Here is a 6,167-nt window from a genome sequence, read left to right as displayed (position 1 = left end):
GCTTTCAGCTTCTGGTTCCAGTGGCTTCCTCTCTGGGCTTCTGTGGGTCGTCTCTTAGCTTCCCCAGGGTTTTTCTCTATGAGCTTCTCTTAATTTCATCTCTTGGCTTCCCTTAATTATATCTCTTAATTTCTCTGAGCTCTATGGGGTTTTTCTGTGTATCCTTTATCCTCTTATAAAGGACTCCAGTAAGGGGATTAAGACCTACCTTTAATGAGATGGCTCACATCTCAGTTGAAATAACCTAATCAAAAGATCCTACCTACAATAGGTCTGTACCCACAGGAATAGATTAAAGGAATATGGCCTTTTCTGGGGTACATAACAGCTTCAAGCTACCACAGGATGTCTCCAATATTACTGTCTTGCTGCATTAATTATCTGGGTTGTTGGTACAGATTTTGTCTTCCTAACTAGACTGTAAGCTCCTTGAGATCAAGGGCCTCATTTCACTTGCCTTTGATTCTCAACGATATCTAGTGCATCTCTCAGGCACGCAGTGGGGGCTCAGCAAATATCTGTTAATTGCCTTATTGGCAAATTTACTATTCCGGGGTGAACTTCTTATGTAAAAAAAAAAAAAAAAAAAAAAAAAATCAAGATCCTCAGCCCCTCTGTCCATCCCAACAGACCTATTTCCTCAGTCAGTGACACACCGTTGACAACCTTTCCCTGTAGAGTCCTGGTTAAGACCAGAAGCCCTGGGGCCGCCTTGGTTCAATCCTCTCTGTCACTTATTGGCTGTGTGATCTCAGGCAAGCCAATTACCCTCTAGTTTCCTGCCTGCCAGTTGAAGACAGATGAGGATGATAATAGTTCTTATCGCTTACAGTTTTATGGGGATTAAGTGAGTTAATATTTGCTAAGTGCTTAGAACAGGGCTGGCCAGGTGCATAGTAAGTGCTAGATAAGTGTGGCCTGTTGTTACTACAAGTTTAGGATTACAGTCACCCTGCTGGAGACATGGTGTCCAGTCCACAAGCACTGTGTGTTTGGCTCACTCCCCTCAGTTGCACTCAAAGTGCATAAAAAGCAGATTCTAAAAATTGCCCCCAAGAAGAGGAAGTACTGATTTAATGATTGTTTTCCTGGGACTATTTCTCAGCTTCTTCAGGATGGGCCTTCAAAAAGGGAATAGTTTGGGACTCAGTTGAGCCATCAGAGTCACTGCAGGTCATGCCATCCTTCATCCTGTGGCCACAAACCATCTCAGTCCAGCAACGGTATTACGAATTTTCTCATGCATGATTCAAATTGTCAAAAGCTTTATAGGGGGCCTCCGGCGGGGCCGTCGGCGCGAGACAAGGATCGCACGGCCGCGCGAGGGGCGACGGGCCGGGGCCGCTGCACGCCGAGGGCGGAGGCCGAGCCGGGCCCCGCGGCCCTCCCAGGCGGCTCGCTGTGCGCACCCCACTCCGCGCAGAGGGGCTGGAGGATGAGTTCCCCGCGGTCCGGATTTATGAAAATATGCATCAGTTTAATACTGTCTTGGAATTCATGAGGTGGAAGCATAGGTCAAAGCTGTTTGGAGAAAATTGGAAACACAATTTTATCTAGCTCTGAGGAGTCAGGAGAAAGCAGTAGAATTTGGTGTCCTTGTCAAGTGATTGAGGCCTTTTCCAAGAAAATCTTATTGAATGAAAGTCACTTAAATTTGTGGAATAACAAGACCAGTTATCGGAGTTACAGTGTACAGGAAACATTAAAAATTGAACAATGACTCAGCTATATATTTACACCAGATTATTGGGAGCCTATCTGTTTATCATGTCTCACGTTGAAGGGCAGAATCTAGATGGTATGCTTCATGGGACAGGGATGAAGTCAGACTCCAATCAGAAAAAGTCAGAAAATGGAGTTACCCTAGCACCAGAGGATACCTTGCCTTTTCTAAAGTGCTACTGCTCAGGACATTGCCCAGATGATGCTGTTAATAACACATGCATTTAAAGTGTTGTTGTTTTTCTTTTAGAACTAATGGGCATTGCTTTGCCATCATAGAAGAAGATGACCAGGGAGAAGCCACATTGGCTTCAGGGTGTATGAAATATGAAGGATCTGACTTCCAGTGCAAGGATTCACCAAAAGCCCAGCTACGAAGGACGATAGAATGTTGTCGGACCAATTTATGTAACCAGTATCTACAGCCTACACTGCCCCCTGTTGTTATAGGTCCATTTTTTGATGGCAGCATTCGATGGCTGGTTGTGCTCATTTCTATGGCAGTCTGCATAATTGCTATGATCATCTTCTCTAGCTGCTTTTGTTACAAGCATTATTGTAAGAGCATCTCAAGTAGACGTCGTTATAATCGTGATTTGGAACAGGATGAAGCATTTATTCCAGTTGGAGAATCGTTAAAAGACCTTATTGATCAGTCACAAAGTTCTGGTAGTGGATCTGGACTACCTTTATTGGTTCAGCGAACTATTGCCAAACAGATTCAGATGGTTCGGCAAGTTGGTAAAGGCCGATATGGAGAAGTGTGGATGGGTAAATGGCGTGGTGAAAAAGTGGCTGTCAAAGTGTTTTTCACCACGGAAGAAGCTAGTTGGTTTCGAGAAACTGAAATCTACCAAACTGTGCTCATGCGTCATGAGAATATTCTTGGTTTTATAGCAGCAGACATTAAAGGCACAGGTTCCTGGACTCAGCTCTATTTGATTACTGATTACCATGAAAATGGATCTCTCTATGACTTCCTGAAATGTGCTACACTAGACACCAGAGCCCTGCTCAAATTGGCTTATTCAGCTGCCTGCGGTCTGTGCCATCTCCACACAGAAATTTATGGCACCCAAGGAAAGCCTGCAATTGCTCATCGAGACCTAAAAAGCAAAAACATCCTCATCAAGAAAAATGGTAGTTGTTGTATTGCTGACCTGGGCCTTGCTGTTAAATTCAACAGTGATACAAATGAAGTTGATGTACCCTTGAATACAAGGGTTGGTACCAAACGCTACATGGCTCCAGAAGTGCTAGATGAAAGCCTGAATAAAAACCATTTCCAGCCCTACATAATGGCTGACATCTATAGCTTTGGCTTGATCATTTGGGAAATGGCCCGTCGTTGTATCACAGGAGGGATAGTGGAAGAGTACCAGTTGCCATATTACAACATGGTACCCAGCGATCCTTCATATGAAAATATGCGTGAGGTTGTGTGTGTCAAACGTTTGCAGCCAATTGTGTCTAACCGATGGAACAGTGATGAATGTCTACGAGCAGTTTTGAGGCTAATGTCAGAATGCTGGGCCCACAATCCAGCCTCCAGACTTACAGCATTGAGAATCAAGAAGACACTTGCTAAGATGGTTGAATCCCAAGATGTAAAGATTTGACAGTAAATCACGAGGAGAAATTCTAGACTGCAAGAACTGTTTCACCCAAGGAACAGGTGGAATTAAAGTGGAATAAGGATGTTGACTTGGTTCTCAGACTCTTTCCTCACTACACCTTCACAGGCTGCTAATACTAAACCTTTCAATACCCTGTAGACTACAAGCTGGGAACTTACGAACGCTTCATTCTTTATATATGGATGGTTTTATTTTAAATGTGGTTTTCGATGCCTTTTTTTTTTAATTGGATTTTTATGAACTGCATCAAGACTTCCATCCTGATTAGTAAGTCTCCATTCAAACTCTGGGTACTGAATTGCCTGTTCATAAAATGGTGCTTTCTGTGAAAGCCTTAAGAAGATAAATGAGTTCAGCAGAGACGGAGGAATTATATACTTTGCCTTCTACCTGAGAAAATGTAATCTATCTGTATTCTACCTTTGTAAAACAACTTGTAGATCATGATCTGTTTGGGATACTGCTTAGTTTATGATAGTTTGTCATGCCTTGATAATGGTGTGGGTGTGTGTGTGTGCAAACACAGGTGCACAGCAGAATTCCTCTGCTGCCATTTGAATTAGAAGAAAATTTATGAATGCACAGGAAGATAGTGGTGGCTGGTGGTTTTGTGCTTTAAAAATGCAATATCTGACTAAGATTTGCCAATCATGTAAAAGCCATTTACCTTGCAGGTGAGATCAGCTTCCCCACCAACCTTATTTTTTAACATAAAAGTTGATAGAAAGAAAGGCCAAAAGAAGTTTAAAATGTCCATAAATTTGGACTTTGTTTTTCCTCCCTCCACCATCTTTCTTGCAGGGGTGGAGGGTGGTAATTATTATTTTTATCTCATGGAAAGCATCCTGTCCAAAGTTGGAACACCAATGCCATGAACCTTCTGAAGCAAACACTTCTTATTGAAGTGAATTCCTGCATTTGATAGCAATGTAAGTGCCTATAACCATGTTCTGTATTCTTCATTTTCAGTAACTTTTAAAAGGGAAGTTATTTATATTTTGTGTGTAATGTGCTTTATTTGCAAAACTCCTGTCCTTTACAATCATATTTTGTATATAGACAAACATTCATACTATTCAGCACCTCACATCCCATCCTTAAGGGAAAAAAATTAAAAGATCATCAGAAAAAAATATTATAAAGTAGAATGATACATGAATTTTCAGAATGAATGCATTCAAAGTAGTATATCGAATCCAGAACTTTGTTTTGTTAAAATATACTCAAGGCAAAACTTTCATTAAGATATCATCTCAGTTTTCCTTCATGAAAGTAACCTCTAATTGGAAATTCATCTTTCAGAGCTTATATAAATTTGTCAACTGTTAAATATGCATTAGACATCTAAATCATTTGAGATTTTTGGTTTTATTTCTGTTCCGTAACTTATAAAGAAAATGAAGTGTCAGGCAAAACAAAATTCAGTTATCTATTCATTATCGTATCTACACTGTATAGATGTTATTCAATAAAATGCTACATATTTTATAGATGCCTTGTTATCCCAAGGAATATTTCTGATTTACTTAAAGCTATTACACTTCTGTAGTGCCTTTTAAGTGTCAGTGCCCTATTCTAACAAACAACTTATGGGTGCATTGAGGTTGACAATTTTCTCTGAATACAAAATAAATGTGATTATATCACAACATAGTCAAAAAGCATTATGTTAAAGGAGGGGATATCAGATCATTTATGTTGTGTGTACATCAGATTTGTGACTGACTTGGAAGGATTTAACAATTTTGACTAAGTTTGATAAGTTTCATTTAACATCATTAAAGCTTGAAGTACTCATCAGGAGAATTAAATTTACATATTGGTAGTATCCAATAACTTGCTCTTTCAGACTATTTTACCCCATCTCTCTACTGAGAAATACAGTTATTATAACCTAAATTCCCATGTGATTTGGGAATACTATGAGTTCTTACTTAGTCTAATTTGACCTTGATTTATTTTTTGCTTGATAAGCTATAATCTTGAAAATCATGTATTTTAATAAAAGAGCAAATATGTAAGGAAAGGTAAACTTTCCTCTTAGAAGTTTTTAAATGGCATGTAAAAGCAACAGATTACAGATAAATATGTAAGTAAAGACCACTATAAAAATTTTTCTAATTAACTTGGTCTAGTAAAAGTGATATGAATAATAATTTTAAGTTCATCCAGTAGGCGAAATATTTAAAGAATATGCGAGACCAGGAAGGGGGAGTATATACTTACGTAGTACCATAGTTAATAGTTTTAAAAGCCTGAAAGCCATTATTTGGAGCCACTTACAGATTAGCATTTTTTAAATGTGTGTCCTCTGTCAGTCATCCTTTAAATAATTAAAGCATAAAAACATGAAAAGCAAAACTGGCTGAATGTAAATAACAAAATCCTCAAATGAAAATTCTCCTCATACTGGCAAATATCTCCAGAATTAAAGGCACATTAGGATTGTCTTCAATTTGTTTATTCTAAGTTTTTACTCTGCTTTCTTAATAAACAAGTTTCTTACGTTGAAAAAAAAAAAAAAAGCTTTATAGGCTCAGATGGGCATCATTTCAGGGGGCCACCTCACCATAATCCATTCACACATTTAACCAATCAATCATGCATCCAATTTCTTCATTTATTCCTTCATTGGTTTAAACAAATATTTATTTAGCACCTACTATGTGCTAGATAAATGACAAAACGTTACTGCCATTTTCGTTATATACCCCTGATTATCCAGAATCCTTAAGGAAATAAATTTCCTAATAGCTTACATTCTCATAGTTTATAGACAATAAACAAAATAAGTGAGTGAAATATATG

The 6,167-nt window shown here is 38.8% G+C and overlaps 1 pseudogene; it reads left to right on the top strand.

Annotated features, from left to right (window-relative positions):
- The first annotated feature begins 1,324 nt into the window (after positions 1–1,324).
- Positions 1,325–3,496, top strand: LOC119522857 (annotated as a pseudogene).
- Positions 3,497–6,167: the final 2,671 nt, after the last annotated feature.

The sequence above is a fragment of the Choloepus didactylus genome, chromosome X, assembly GCF_015220235.1.
Source record: "Choloepus didactylus isolate mChoDid1 chromosome X, mChoDid1.pri, whole genome shotgun sequence".
Taxonomy (NCBI): domain Eukaryota; kingdom Metazoa; phylum Chordata; class Mammalia; order Pilosa; family Megalonychidae; genus Choloepus; species Choloepus didactylus.
This window is presented reverse-complemented; position numbering and strand designations above follow the sequence as displayed.